At 44.5% G+C, this 16099-nt stretch overlaps 1 protein-coding gene across 1 annotated transcript in view; it reads left to right on the top strand.

Moving 5' to 3' along the window:
- Nucleotides 1-16099, top strand: part of LOC116744139 (liver carboxylesterase-like) — a 66099-nt gene that overhangs the window by 14332 nt on the left and 35668 nt on the right. The gene's annotated exons all lie outside the window — the stretch shown is intronic.

Genomic DNA, 16099 nt, shown 5'->3' on the forward strand with positions numbered 1-16099 from the left:
CCCTGACTGCAAGACTGATGCCCTCACAATGAAAAAAGAAATGGTTAGAAAATGTGTTTTCCACTTGGGATATTCTTTCTACAATCATAATTTGGCTATATTTGGTAAAAATGAGGGTACTTTTATAGAGAAAAGATTGTTTCAGTAGACGTTAAATTCTAGTTTTGTTAATTGAGGTCAGTGTTTACCGTCTAAAGCTCTCTTCCCAAATAGCTCTTTGTTACTATGTTACATTATTGTAAAGTTTAACTGAGTTATTAAGAAGATATCCTAAGCTTGTTTCTGAAGCTGATCACTGTAATCTATCTTTGGATGAAGATCAGGTGCCCCATGATCTATAACCAAGGGGTTATGCATACTGGAAAAAGCATCATTTAAAGGACTGTTTCCAACCTAGATGAAAGGCTTCTTATCAGGTATTCTCAAGTACCTCATGCACAAGGAAACTGAAGGGAATCCACTCTTAAATTCATATTTCCCAATTAAGAAGGGCCTCTGCATTGAACTGTCTACAGAAAAGACTGCTGACCCCAAATGACAACCACACAGGATAAGAAGACAACAGCAGTGGTAGGCAGATGACCCAAGAATCTGTATCAGCCCTGAAGAACCATCCAACTAATTTAATTGAATTGTTTACCAAATGTTTGTCTTCCTATCAAAATGGAAAGTTATTGTTTTACTTCTGATCATACTTTTAACACCAATGTTCAGGATGGAAAGAAAATTCTCTAGTGAAATTATCTAACTATTCTTGACATATATCACTGCTTGCTTTGAGTGTACTGCTAAAAGCACATATACAATGTTCGAATGACAATTTGTTACAGTTGATTAAACGCATAGCCTATAAAGTGTTTCCCTGTCAGCATACCTCACTATATTTGTTTGTCCTATCTGATTAGTTTTCCCCCAACATGGAGAACTAGGCAAAGGTATAAACGAAGAGTAAGCCTAGCACTGAGGGACATGAAATAGACCTGGAGCAGGCAGCTAAACCACTCCAACAACAATGGAAAAATGTATTGATTATCAATGCTTTCTATGGAGAGATTTGCAACTAAAAGGGAAAAATGATGGAGGAAATTTTCACATATTGAGTTATAGGAAAATCATTCTGGCTTATACATTATTTTGAACTTTAGGCTAACCAGAACAGCCTGTTTGTGTCCTATTACATACACTTGTACATGTGCTTTAACCATTAAGAAAAAGTATACATTTAAAAATCAAAGTAGAGTAACTATGGTTCAGGCATTGAATACAGAGCTGGATGGCTGTTATGGATGTGGTTTCAGACATGTTTCTGTACTACTGAGAACCTGGCGGCAACTGCAACTTTATGCCCTCCAAGGTGTTAATATAACAAAAGGTGACATCAGGCCAGAAAGAAAGAAGAAGCCTCTCTGCTTATCTTGCAGGATTCTAGAGCACCTTTTGGGACAGGTGAATCATTTAAAATGAAAGTCCAGAACTTTCTCTTTCTAATCCTCCCCAATTTTAACATTGCCCCTGTTCAGCAGGAAGTAGCCAGATGACTTTTTAGTCCTCACTCCCATAGATATGGAGGGTTATAAATGACAGTGGGGAATATGTAGCTGAATATAGAGTTAAAAATTTAACAACTGACCTTCTCCTTTAACTCATGCATTAAATCAAATAATGTACACATGCTGTTTCTGTCTGCTAACTATGCTGATAAGTTCTAGCCTGTTTGGCTAGTTCTTCTTAATTTGAGTCACAGGTGTGTAGGATCAAGCAGAAGAAAAACAAAACATCTTGACCAGAGGCAGACCACTGCAATGGCCATGAATCACAGATATATCGAAAGAAACAGCACCAGCCCAGTGAGGTCTCGATCACGTAGTCCTGTTACCCCTACCCTCAAAATTCTCCTTAAATAGACCTGCCCTCTTTCAGAGAGTAGGACAGTAGTTTTCAAGAAGTTAGTCTCCCACCCTCCTCATTTGCTGGCAAAATAATATTTCTCAAGGGAATTCCCTGGCAGTCCAGTGGTTAGGACCCTGCGCTTTTACTGCAGAGAGCACAGGTTCAATCCCTGGTCAGGGAACTAAGATCTCACAAGCCATGTGGGGCAACCAAAAAATAAATATAAATAAATAAATAAGTAAATATCTCAAGGACTCCAAAATGACACTGGCCAGCACCAGTGTGCTTGTGGTAGAATGAGCTACCAAAAATGACTACTGCCAGCAACTGTGTCCCCAGGGTGAGCTCCAATTGCTTCCCACCTCTCCAGGAGACTCTTCTAGAACAGCAGAGGTGACTCAGGAGGCCCTGGAAGATCTCAGCCTCACAAGATGGAGAAGCCAGATACCAAATCACGAGGGAAGGCCAGCTGCAGTTGGCAAAACTCATTTGGACTGTGATGTGAGTGAAAACCATACGCTTGTTGAATGAAGGAATAATCAAAGAGCTAAAAGACTGGAATGTTACTAACTACCAAGAGCAGAAGTGTACAGGGTTTTCTGTGAAACTTTGGAAAGGATGATGAACTAGTTGACAAGAAATTTTTCTCACTTCAGACAATTGGGTTGGATCAACTGGCACTTTGGTGAAGCTATCCTGAGAAGTCACTATTCTTTTCCATTTTCTCCTGCTGCCCCCACATCTAAAGAGCACAAAGTGTTTCTAAGGCTATAGATAGCCATGTGGGATGGTACTGTAGTTAATACTGAGTTCTAAAGACCCTGGTTTTGCTAGTGAAATGATAGGAGCATGATGTGTGTACATTAAAAGAAGTGTTGTTATATTAAAATCTTTTCTCTCCTTTATTCTCAAAACCTTGTCCTCATTATCATTTGGCATTGGGAACAGGGACCAAAATTTTGGTTACATGCTGAGCAGAGCATTTCTGCCCACTCCAGGCTCCTGCTCCCCTTCTCTGGCCTGACAAGGGCCCCTTGGCAATGGAGGAAGACAATCAAAATAGAACATGAGCACTGTGGCCACCAGGTAGTACCAGCACACACTCCTGCCAAGCAAAGGCTCAGGGAAGCCCAGAGGACTAGGGGTCTTTGTTCTCTGGACCCGTCTCAGAGCCTATCTGAACCCTCAACACCTCCCTGACCAGGGGAGTGAAAAGCGGTTCTTGTTTGGATGAAAAGACCCATTGGGTTTTGTATTGTTATATCTTGGGTGGCATTATTCTCTCATTCATTCATTGATCAAAATCATACCCAGCCATTCCAGGAAGGAAATGGAGAATACAAAGAAGGAATAACCCTGTCCTCGGGAACTCTCAGTCTAATGGAGAAGACAGACGGTGTGCTAATAAGGAGACATTTATTGAGCACCTATTGCATGCTTCTTTAAAGCCCTCTAGTGGCTCCCATTGCCTTCAAGGTAAATCCAAACTCCCCCTCCTCAGCCCACCCTGCCTCTCTGCTCCAGTCATCCTGTACTACCTGCAGGTGTGTCCCCAAGCACACCCAGCCCCCTGGGCCTCATACCTGTGCATTTCTCTGAAACTGACTAATTCCTATTTGTCCCTCAAGATGTCACCTCTAAAAAAAGCCTTTCTGAACCTATCCTTGTCACTGCACTTACCACAATTTGTCAAACTGATCTTTCAGGGGACCAACAACTTTGGGGCCAGGAGGTCACAACCACTTACTTTTATTTGTATATCCAGTGTCTAGACAAGTATCTGGAACATGGTCGGCCCTCAGTGGGTGGTTGGGTTTACAGATGAATGAGACAAGGCCATTTCATGACCTGGAAGTGAAATCACACACAGAATCCCACCTAGGGAGACAGGGCTCCCCATTACCGATGGCACTTGAGCTGAGCCATGAGGGAAATTCCAGGTCGTGAGAGTCACAAAAGTGACAGCACAGAAGTATGAAGCAGTACAGGGAATACAAGGATTTGCAGATTTGAAGGGTCTGAGTGAAAGGGCTGCAGAGGGACATAAAATCCAGAAGACAAGGGCCCTCCTATTCTGGATAAGGTGATGGAACTTTTACCAGAGGGTGGTGGGGAGTCGCTGAAAAGCTCTAGATTGGTGGAGTAATGTGATCAGACTTGGGCGTTATATAGTGTATCAGTGAGCAATTGCTGTGTAACAAACCACCCCCAAACTGAAAACAACAACCATATATTTGGCTCCCGAGTCTGTGGGCTACCTAGCAAGTACTGCTGATCTGGACCAGCCTCTGCTGATCTTGATTGGGCTCACGCATGTGTCTGCATCTGTGGGTCAGCCAGAGGCTGGCTGGTCTTTGTTGCCTCCAGGTGCTGTCTCATTCTCCAGCAGTCTCAGCTGGACTTGTTCACATGGCGGTCACAGGGGCGCAAGAGAATAAGTATTTGCATGCAAGGCCTCTTATATCCAGAGCTGGGAGCTGGCACACCATCACGTCTGCTGTGTTTTATTATCAAAGCGAGTCAAGCGGCCTGCCCAGACTCTTCATGAGTGCAGCTGCAAAATCACATGGCAAAGGACACGTACAGAGAGATGTGAAAACGACGGTGGCCATTGAGATGAATCTCTCTGGCTCTGCAGGGTGGAGAACAGCAGCAGGGAGAACTGGTTAGAGTCTTTGATTAGCCCAGGTAAGAGGCAAAAGATAGATACTCTTCAGAGAAATGCTCTGTGAGTGGAGTCTCCTTAGCACTTCCAAGGTGCCAGGTCCTGGATTAGTTCCATCTTGGAGGCTGGGGAGTCCACCTGACGAGAAGGCATTAAATCTCAGTTTGAAGAGGAGGAATAAGATTTGGGAAGCTCCCAACCAAGCAGCCGCTGCATGGTTGGGGCTCTAGAGGCTGCAAGAGCCAAGGGATCAGTCCGAATGCTGTCCCTGGAAGTGTCAGCTCCGGCATAGTCACCATTATTTGGGAAAAGTGCTGGGAGTCTGGCCCTGGGGTTGTCGTCCAGCTCCATCCCTGAAGGAAGTGTGGCCATATGGACAAGAGGACAGCAGAGAATCATCAGTCAAATGGGTGCCTTTCACCAGAATCAGGCGATGATGTTAAAGATGAGAAGCCCAGGTAAAGATTTTTAAACCATGTTCTATGTAGGAAGGAAGGATTACTTTGCACTTAAGGACTCAGGTTCTAGAGCCAAACTGGCAAGAGTCATATCCCAGCTCTGTCACCAGCTCTGTCATGGGTGTGAGACCTGTGCTGTCACACAGTACCCACTCAGAAGCCTCCAGGCTCCGTGGTAGCTTTAGTACTCTGCTGTTGCCATCTTGAAATTCTTAATAATTTTTAAATTATTGCACGTGCAGTCCAGTTCCTTTAAACTAATCTTCACAAAAGCCTTGCTAGGTAGACATTAATATGCCCATTTTATAGATGAGGTAACTGAGGAAATGGAGGCAGCCAGTATGGGCTTTCTAAAGGTGGAAGTGGCGTGGCCCTGCCAGCGGGTAAACAACAGTAAGGGAATAATCTGTCCCTAATTTGGTTCTTACTCTGCTCTTACCCTCAGTTCCAGGCCTCTCACAGTGTCATAGGCCCAGGAAGAAGAGAAAACCCAGTGGAGCCTGGGCTGTCAGTGCACTGACAGCCAGAGCACTGGCTCTGGACTCAGGAGGTAGAGATAGAATTCAGAGCATGATTTTCCGGTTGACCTTGGGCATGTACATTTCCCTCTCTGAGTCTCAGTTTCCCCATCTATAAAATGGCACAGATGCATTCTGAGGTCCCTTGCTGCACCCTTGTATTAATCAGGTCTTTTATGTTCTGTATTCTGATGCCTTGACATCTGGGGCCTTGCTGATTCTGGAGGGACTGCCCCTCCCAGAGTTCGCCAATCCCTAATGATAGGAATGAACTTCCCCTTCAAGCGTGCCAGAGCCTGTACCCCAACTACCTTCTCTACCAGGCCCTCCACATCTGGCCACTATCATCCTGCCCTAATCACTCCAGGCCAAGTACCTGACAACTGTGGGAACTCCCTAAGCCCCAGAGCCCACTGCAATCGGCTGTCAATCCCAAACCTGCTTATTCTGCTTCACCTCGACCTTCCCCCCAGCAACCAAGATAAAGTTTCTTGCGCCCAATTCCTCCTTCCTTCCTCTGCCTCCTGATGCACCGGGTGCCTCACCTTGGCCCACCATGGTGGTGTCACGCCCCCTCCTCTGGGGAGCTGTGAGTAACAAACTATCTTTTCAGTGGCAGTTGGCTCCTGATCCGTGGCCTTACCACACCTCAGACTGTCTATTAATACACTATATCTTAAAACAACCCCTTTATTTATGAATTACTTTTTTGCACTGTCTCGATTCCAGGCACTCTTTAGAAACAGCAACCCATTTCAACCTCACAGTAGCCCAATGAGGTAGATACAGTTGTCACCCCCATTTTAGAAATACAAAACCGAGGCACAGAAAAGGGAAGGTTCTTGCCTCAGGACCCACAGCTAGTAAGTGCTAAGCTGGGATGCAAATACACGCACTATGGCTCCAGAGTCGGTATTAATATTCTGGTATGCCACTCTCCATGATTTGGCCTCATCCATACTGATAATCAAGAGGAAAATAGTAGGCACTCTCCAAAGTTCTCAACAGCAAGGCAGGAGGTCAGCTGATGTCCCTGCTGCACATGGCCCGTGCAGCTGTGTCTCATGGTGTTTACCCTCCCCTGTGTCTCCTGCCACCAGATTGGCTGGGCTCAAAGCTCCAAGTCCAGAGGGTGAGCCATTGCTAGGGAACTTTGACCTTGTATGCATCTCTGGCACCTCGTCCCAGACAAAGATTTCAAAATGTCACCCCACTATTTGCATTTCAGGAGGACTCATGCCAAGCTGTGGAAGTGGAGAGGGAGGTCAGGACCAGAGCAAAGAGCCACAGTACAGAAGAGCAGCTCCCATGCCTACAGGTCTCTAGGAGTTTGGAGAGGCAGTACGGTCCCACCCCTCAGCTCTGCCCCCTCCAGTCCCACCCTCTCCAGCTCTGGCTGCAAGCTCCTACCCCCTGAACCCCCGGCCACCTCTAAGACACACCCTCCCCGCCCCAGAGTTGGCCCTCTTTTATACTGACAGCCAGGACTAAACCCTCCAGTTACAGGTAGCCGGAGACTCTTCAAACAATTTGTTTCATAAGTGTTTTTCCCTTCCTGGACTCTAACCTTAGGGTGTTGTGGGCTACGAAGGCAGACACAGGCACACAGAGGCCTTTGGACAAGGGGAGGCTGTGGTCTGGGGTCCTCAGAACAACTTGAAAACTTTCAGAGCAACTCCCAGACCCACAGCTGCCCAGCTGGGGAATTAAGGGCAAATCTTTTCATTTCCCTGGGCTGCTATTTCATAGAGTTCCATGCTCTTATTTTAGAAACATCTTAAATCTCATTCAGTCTCCCTTCTGGTGCCTAAATTGACTTCACAATATTCCTGCTAAGTGACTCAGCCTCCTGTTGCACACCTGCAGGGTCAGGGAACTCATTACCTCTCCAGGCAGGGATCTTTGGACAGAATGTTCTTACAATGAAGGGACACCATCTCTCCATAGTCTTTGGTTCTAATTATTCATTCATCCATCCCTCCATCTTTCCTTCCATTTATTCATTATTTCATTTATTCATTCATTCTCCAAACATTTACCAAATGCCTGGCACTATGCTAAGTGTAGTGGATACAAAGATAAATCCAAGACATGTTGCTGTAAGCTGGACTGGATCCTGAATTTTTCTAGTTTCCTCAAATATCTGGCTATGACTCTCCAAACTAAAGTTTCAAGTTTTTTCCCACCTTTCTGATTTGGAATCACTAAGCACAAAGACTGTCCTTTAATCTCCTTGGAAGGGAACCCATTATAACAGGTCCTCCTGACTACCCAGATGACAGCCAAATATCAGGGACTTAAACCTTGGGTCCTCATTTCCTTTCTTTTTTAATTAATTAATTTATTTAGTTTTGGCTGCGTTGGGTCTTTGTTGTTGCACACGGGCTTTCTCTAGTTGTGGCGAGTGGGGGCTACCCTCCGTTGCAGTGCACAGGCTTCTCATTGCAGTGGCTTCTCTTGTTGTGGAGCACAGGGTCTACGCACACAGGATTCAGTAGTTGTGACACATGGGCTCAGTAGTTGTGGTACATGGGCTTAGTTGCTCCACGGCATGTGGAATCTTCCTGGAGCAGGGCTCAAACCCGTGTCCCCTGCATTGGCAGGCAGATTCTTTTTTTTAATATATAAATTTATTTGTTTTATTTATTTATTTTTGGCTGCATTGGGTCTTCATTGCTACGCATGGGCTTCTCTCTAGTTGCAGACAGCAGGGGCACCTCTTCGTTGCGGTGTGCAGCCTTCTCATTGCAGGGGCTTCTCTTGTTGTGGAGCATGGCCTCTAGGCACGCGAGCTTCAGTAGTTGTGGCACACGGGCTCAGTAGTTGTGGCTCGTGGGCTCTAGAGTGCAGGCTCAGTAGTTGTGGTGCATGGGCTTATTTGCTCCATGACATGTGGGATCTTCCTGGACCAGGGCTCGAACCCATGTGCCCTGCATTGGCAGGCGAATTCTTAAGCACTGCGCCACCAGGGAAGTCTGGCAGGTGGATTCTTAACCACTGTGCCACCAGGGAGTCCTTTGGGTCCTCATTTGTCAACTTAAAAGGATTCCTCTAGACGCTAGGAATTGCACACCTGCTGGAGACCAAATTGACTAGGAAAAGAAGTAGCCAACATTGAGGTAGACTACTTCCTACCAAGACGTTGGATCCAGAAAGTTTCTTTCCATTTCTCCTTTGCTACTTGACCATTCTTTTCCTAATTCTTACACCATGAAAATATTTTATGATTCTTTTGTCCACCTTTTACCTTGCTCTGGCCTGGAAAGGTAATGCCATTGCTCAAATGCCTCAGGACATTGCAAATAATGGTAATCCATCCACCAAATGACAGATTTGCCATGATGGTGGGGATTCTGTAGTTTTTCCTGTCACAAACTTACCCTGATTTCCAGTGCCTCAGTTTCCCTGGAACAAACTCAGTCCCCTCTGTACTGTGTTGGACAACGTGACCCTGGGGGTCCATTTCCCTGTCTCTGATTCCCTGCCTGTGATCCCAAACTGTGTACAAAAAGACGGGCACAAGGCAAGGATAACTGGAATAAATATGCCTGTGTGGTCTATCAACCCTCAAATTTTATTGACCTCCATGGCTGATGCCTTTTCAGCCCTGAGACACAGACTCAACTGGGAATTATCAGAAGGCGTTCATCATTCAAAATTAGCTTCCTATGGCAGATTACTACTCTCCCGGGTAGGAGTAAGTGCAAATGAGGTTATGATCTGAAACCTCTCCTCAACTGTTAAAAGTATTGCAGGCTCTCCTGCTAACATAATGGTTGCCCAACAAAAATCCTTAGACTGTCTGGACAGGTTGTTTTTTGTTTGTTTGTTTTGTTTTTGTAACATCTTTATTGGAGTATAATTGCTTTACAATGGTGTGTCAGTTTCTGCTGTATAACAAAGTGAACCAGCTATACGTATACGTATATCCCCATATCCCCTCCCTCTTGCGTCTCCCTCCCACCCTCCCTATCCCACCCCTCCAGGCAGTCACAAAGCACTGAGCTGATCTCCCTGTGCTATGCAGCAGCTTCCCACTAGCTAACTGTTTTACATTTGGTAGTGTATATGTTGGACAGGTTGTTTTTGATAATAAAACTGCCATTGATTATCTTTTAGTTGAACAAGTAGGTGTCTGTGCTGTGGACCACGACACCTGAGGCACCTGGCTTAACACTTCTGGGGAAGCTGAACATCAATTGAGCATGAGATCACTGAGCAAGCCACATGCCTTAAGAAAGTGACCCTTTCAATGGGTCTTTCCTTGACTCATTTGATTTTGATTGATTTAGGTCTTGGGGACCACGGCTTTAAAGTACACTCTAGACATTGGGAATTATCCTGCTTCTAATAATCATAGTAATCTCCCTGGTGTGTTGTAGCCCCTCAAAATCTTAGATACATATTCGTAGCTAATCTCCCTAAGACTGGAACATCAGAAAAGGAACAAAGAGAATAACCAACTAAAAAAATGTGAATCGAAAATTATGACCTCTGAATACAACAGAAATTCAGCAAAGAACATCGTGATCTGTGAATACCACACAGAGGATCAGCAAAAACTTCAGAGTGGCAGCTGGGAGTGACACTGCTGCCTTAAATTTTTATCACGTCTCTCAGTTAAGCTGAGACTCTGACCAAAAGCGGAAAATTGTCAAAAGAGACAACAGTCCCAAAATGGAATCACTTGCACTAATAAGCACACGTCACCAAACAGGTTTAATATCTGACTTAATTATAGTTCAACTTCTCCCAGGAGTAAAATGTTAAACCGGTCAATCTGGAATTGCCTGGTCAGCACCAGTGAGGTCATTGGCCTGATAGACCCCTGCCATCCCCCCCTTTAAAAATTTTTTTTTATTGTGGTAGAAGTCACATAATATAAAACATACTGTTTTAACCATATTTAACTGTAGAGTTCAGTGGCACTAAGTACATTGACATTGCTGTGCAACTCTCACCGTCATCCATCTACTGCATTTTGCACCTTCCTAAACTGAAACTCTGTCCCCATTAAACACTAACTCCACATTCCCCCTCCCCATGCCCCCAACCCCGTAGCCCCTGGCATCTACAAATGTACTTTCGTACTCCATGAATTTGACTATTCAAGGTACCTTGTATAAGTGGAACCAAACAGTATTTGCCTGCACCTACTGTATATTGGCATGCATTTTTAAGGTTAACTTAATATATGTCCTACAAACAGATTGTACCATCTTTTTTTTTCCCCTGTGCTAAACAATAGGTTCTCATTAGTTATCTGTTTTACACATAGTAGGGTATATGTGCCAATCCCAATCTCCCAATTTATCCCACCCCCTTTTCACCCTTGGTGTCCTTTGTTCTCTACGTCTGTCTCTATTTCTGCTTTGCAAGTAGGTTCATTTGTATTATTTTTCTAGATTCCACATATATGCGTTAATATATGATATTTGTTTTTCTCTTTCTGACTTACTTCACTCTGTATGACAGTCTCTAGGTCCATGCACGTCTGCAAATAGCACAATTTCATTCCTTCTTATGGCTGAGTAATGTTCCATTGTATATATGTACCACGTCTTCTTTATCCATTCGTCTATTGATGGGCATACCATGAACTGGCTATTGTAAATAGTGCTGCAATGAACCTTGGGGTGCATGTATCTTTTCAAATTATGGTTTTCTTCAAGTATATGCCCAGGAGTGGGATTGCTGGGTCATATGGTAATTCTATTTTAGTTTTTTAAGGAACCTCCATACTGTTCTCCACAGTGGCTGTATTAATTTACATTCCCACCAACAGTGCAAGAGGGTTCCCTTTTCTCCACACCCCCTCCAGCATTTGCTCTTTGTAGATTTTCTGATGATGCCCATTCTAACTGGTGTGAGGTGATACCTCACTCTAGCTTTGATTTGCATTTCTCTAATAATTAGTGATGTTGAGCATCTTTTCATGTGTGTCTGGGCCATCTGTATGTCTTCTTTGGAGAAATGTCTATTTAGGTCTTCCGCCCTTTTTTTGATTGGGTCGTTTGTCTTTTTGGTATTGAGCTTCGTGAGCTGTTGTTATATTTTGGAGATTAGTCCCTTGTCAGTTGCTTCGTTTGCAGATATTTTCTCCCATTCTGAGGGTTGACTTTTCGTCTTGTTTATGGTTTCCTTTGCTGTGCAAAAGCTTTTGAGTTTAATTAGGTCCCATTTGTTTATTTTTGTTTTTATTTCATTACTCTAGGAGATGGGTCAAAAAAGATCTTGCTGTGATTTATGTCAATCCGGAATTGCCTGGTCAGAACCAGTGAGCTCATTGGCCTGATAGACCCCTGCCACCCCTTAATGTAAGGTGAGCATGCCACAAAAAATGCACTCTTATTTAGTAACTTCCTTGTCCCACCTCCTTCTGCCTGTAAGAGTCTTTCATTTTGTATAGCTCTCTGAGCATCTTTCTTTCTGCTATATGGGATACTGCCCGATTCATTAATTATTGAATAGAGCCAATAAGATCTTTAAATTTTACTCAGTTGAATTTTTACCTTTTTAACACCTTTAATTCATGATAATTTATAATCTTCCATTTATGGAAATGGGTAAAATTTTTTTGAACAATTGCATTAAAACAAAAAGAATTAATTCATTTAAGAAAACTGCTCATAGGAACTTCCCTGGTGGCTCAGTGGTTAAGAATCCACCTGCCAATGCAGGGGACATGGGTTCGAGCCCTGGTCCGGGAAGATCCCATATGCTGCGGAGCAACTAAGCCCATGCGCCACAACTACTGAACCTGCACTCTAGAGCTCATGAGCCACAACTACTGAGCCCTCATGCCATAACTACTGAAGCCCGCATGCCTAGAGCCCGTGTTCCGCAACAAGAGAAGCCACCGCAATGAGGAGCCCTCACACCGCAACGAAGAGTAGCCCCCGCTCACCACAACTAGAGAAAGCCTGCATGCAGCAACAAAGACCCAGCACAGCCAAAAATAAATAAATTAAAAAAAAAAAGAAAACTGCTCATAATAGTACAGACGGTATGCTGATATGGCTAAAAATGTGATGTTAGCATGAGAATAACAGATTCCAGAAACACTGTATATGTCTAGGCTGCATTGAAAAATTTCATAGAATTCCAGGTTCATAGAATGTTGATCCAAGGTGGATGGCGCATGAGGGATCACCTCAGCCATCGCCACCCCTGCCTCTCACCACTCCCTTTCCAAAAAGGACGTTCCGAAGTCACCCTGTGTGTTTCCAGACCTCTGGTCCGCCAGTACAGCGTTCACCACCATGAAGACTCTGCCTGATTAATCCCATGATTAATGGACAGAGTCCAGTTGAATGGTCCAGTAGGACGTGGGCTCAGACTTGTCTAGTGCTTGTTCTAGTATGTGCTCTCCACGTATCTGCTGAGTGAATTGATGGAGATGGCAGGGGTCTGATTTGGAGCCTAGAGGTGTCTTCTTTCCCAAGACCTGCCCAGCTACTTAGGCATTAAGGCCAGTATAGGATTTTCCTCTTCAGACTAGTTCCGTATGGGAGTTTCCCAAGTTAAAAGCTGTAATCGCTATCAAATGCCACTGAAACAAGAGTTGTATCACTTACAGCTAGTGTGACCCAGGGAGCGGGCACAGGTTAAGCAAATTGAGGTCTGGCTTGATGCCTTACCCATTTCTGCCGAGTCATCATGAGCCAGGAGGGGGCATGCAGGCTGCAGACGCTTCGAGGTCTGGGCACGGCTGCGCGTGTTTGCGGACCTGTGGATGTCACAAGAGGGCATGTGATGGAACAGTGGGGCTGGGAGAATAATTCATCCTTACCTTTTATATTTTGCTAAGATAGCATCCTGCAGTCTTCATAGTCTAAGAGCCAGGTCTGTCTCAAGTTGCAAAGGCCAGCTGGCCAGGGCAAAAAGTGGGATGGTTTTGCCTTAACAGCTGTGTGTGTGTGTGTGTGTGTGTGTGTGTGCGTGCGTGCACGCGTGTGAGTGTATGAGTGCAAAGTGATTAGAAACAGCTTTGTTTTCTGCTTAGGAAGACAGCCTGGGTTGTTCAGTGTGGATAGAGATAGGGGTGTTCTTTATTAGGGTGTTCTTTAGGACCCATGTTTCTTTCCTGGTAAAAGGGAGGAGCCCAGGCCCAGGTCAATCTTTGTAGAAGCAGTCGCCTCTGGGGCCTGACTCCACTGCTGTCCCAAACTCACCCCTCACCGGCCTGCCGCAGTGGCTAGAATGGGTGCAGATGGGCATCACTCTTAGAACTTGGATCTCCAAAAGCTTCATTTCAGCTATGACCTATGACATTGGCCAAGAACCCATGAGCTTTTCTAAGATTGTCATGTGCTTTATGGTTGCCCAGTTCTTCCTAATGTAATATTGGTCTGGCCTGGACAAGGTCAGTTTTGACAAATGACAGTTGGAAAACAGTGTAGGCATGGAGAAGGCACAGCTACCTCTTCAGTCTTCTGCCCTAGAGACAACCCCTTCACGTCTGCTCCCTCTCCACGGACAAGAACAAATTTCACATCTCACGACTCCGGTTAACACAATGTTTAGAGTAAGGTCTATAACACTGTGCAGCTTTTGTTCAATTCTCAGCTCTTCCTCTTACTTGCTTTGTGACTGTGGGCCATTTCCTTGTCCTCACTGAGCACTGGGAGATCATAGTATCAATTCACAGGTTTATTTTGAGAACTAAGTGAGATCCTACATACAAAGCCCTCAGCACGGTCATTCCCACACTGTGAGCGCTCCGTAAATATTTGTCAAATGAATGTCTGAGTGAACAAAAGTGGAAAATACTAATAAAAACACTCGCAATATTATAGCCAGGAAATGGCTGTTGCAACACAAATTAGAGGTACAACCTTCCAAAATTTTTCCTCCCCAAAGAAAGATATTTTTTATATTATAATGGGATATTGTACATGACTAGATTTTTTATTATTTATTTTTTTTAATTTTTTAAATAAATTTATTTATTTATTTTTGGCTACGTTGGGTCTTTGTTGCTGCACTGGGCTTTCTCTAGTTGAGGTGAGCGGGGCCTACTCTTCGTTGCGGTGCGTGGGCTTCTCATTGCAGTGGCTTCTCTTGTTGCGGAGCACGGGCTCTAGGCTCGCAGGCTTCAGTAGCTGTGGCGTGCAGGCTCAGTAGTTGTGGCACACGGGCCCAGTTGCTCTGCGGCATGTGGGATCTTCCCAGACCAGGGCTCGAACCTGTGTGTCCTGCATTGGCAGGCGGACTCCCAGCCACTGCGCCACCAGGGAATCCCTAGATTTTTAAAAATATTTATTTATTGAAAGATTATCCACACACCATAAAATTCACCTTTCTAAGGCGTACACTTCAGTGGTTTTCAGTATATTCACAGGGCTGTGCAACCATCACCACTATGTAATCCCAGAACATTTTCATCACCTCAAAGAGAAGCCTCTACGCATTAGCAGCCGCACATCATTCCCCCACCCCAGGCCTGCAGCAGCCACTAAACTACTTTCTGCCTCTATGGATTTGCTTAATCTGGACATTTCATACAAATAGAATCATACAATATATGTCTGGCTTCTTTCATTAGCGTAATATTTTCAAGGTTCATCCACGTTTAGCATGTACCAGTACTTCATTTCTTTTTATGGCTGAATAATATTCCATTGTATAGATAGATATTATTTTATTTGTCCATTCATCAGTTCCTGGATATTTGGGTTCTTTCCACTTCGGGCCGTTGTGACTAATGCAGCTATTTGTGTACAAGTTTTTGTATAGATGTGTTTTCAGCTGTTGTGGGTATATACCTAGGAGTGGAATTGCTGGGAAATCTGGTAACTTTGTGTTTGATTTTTTTTAATTTTTAAATTTTTTTGGCCTCATCACGTGGCATGCAGGATCCTCGGGGATCGAACCCGCACCCCCTGCAGCGGAAGCATGGAGTCTTAATTGCTGGACCACCAGGGAAATCCCTGTGTTTGCTCTTTGAGGAATTGCCAAACTGGGATCATAAAGCAGTCATAATTATAATCTGTTTTTTTCCCCTTCACAATAGATCATGACTGCCTTTCCTTGTCAATAAATAAAGGTGTGTATGACTTCCCTGGTGGCTCAGTGGTTAAGAATCCGCCTGCCAATGCAGGGGACACGGATTCGAGCCTTGGTCAGAGAAGATCCCACATGCCACAGAGCAACTAAGCACATGCGCTACAACTACTGAGCCCGCGTGCCACCACTACTGAAGCCCCCGCACCTAGAGCCCATGCTCTGCAACAAGAGAAGCCACCCCAGTGAGAAGCTCGCGCACCGCAAAAAAGAGCAGCCCCCGCTCGCCTCAACTAGAGAAAGCCCATGCGCAGCAACAAAGACCCAACACAGCCAAAAATAACTAACTAAATAAATAGAGGTGTGCTTCACTAGTTTGAGTGAAAGCATAGTATTTCCTTAGCCAGCTGTACCAGAATGTATTTAGAGAAGGTCCTATTGTTCAACATTTAATAATTCTATAAAACAGGCTTTGAGCATTTTCCTTGTGTCCCTAGTGAGTAAGTGGTACTTTCACAGGTGTACTCAGAGCACTTTGTATCCCTTCACTTTGGTGCTTTCAG

Source organism: Phocoena sinus, chromosome 19 (genome assembly GCF_008692025.1).
Source record: "Phocoena sinus isolate mPhoSin1 chromosome 19, mPhoSin1.pri, whole genome shotgun sequence".
Lineage (NCBI taxonomy): Eukaryota > Metazoa > Chordata > Mammalia > Artiodactyla > Phocoenidae > Phocoena > Phocoena sinus.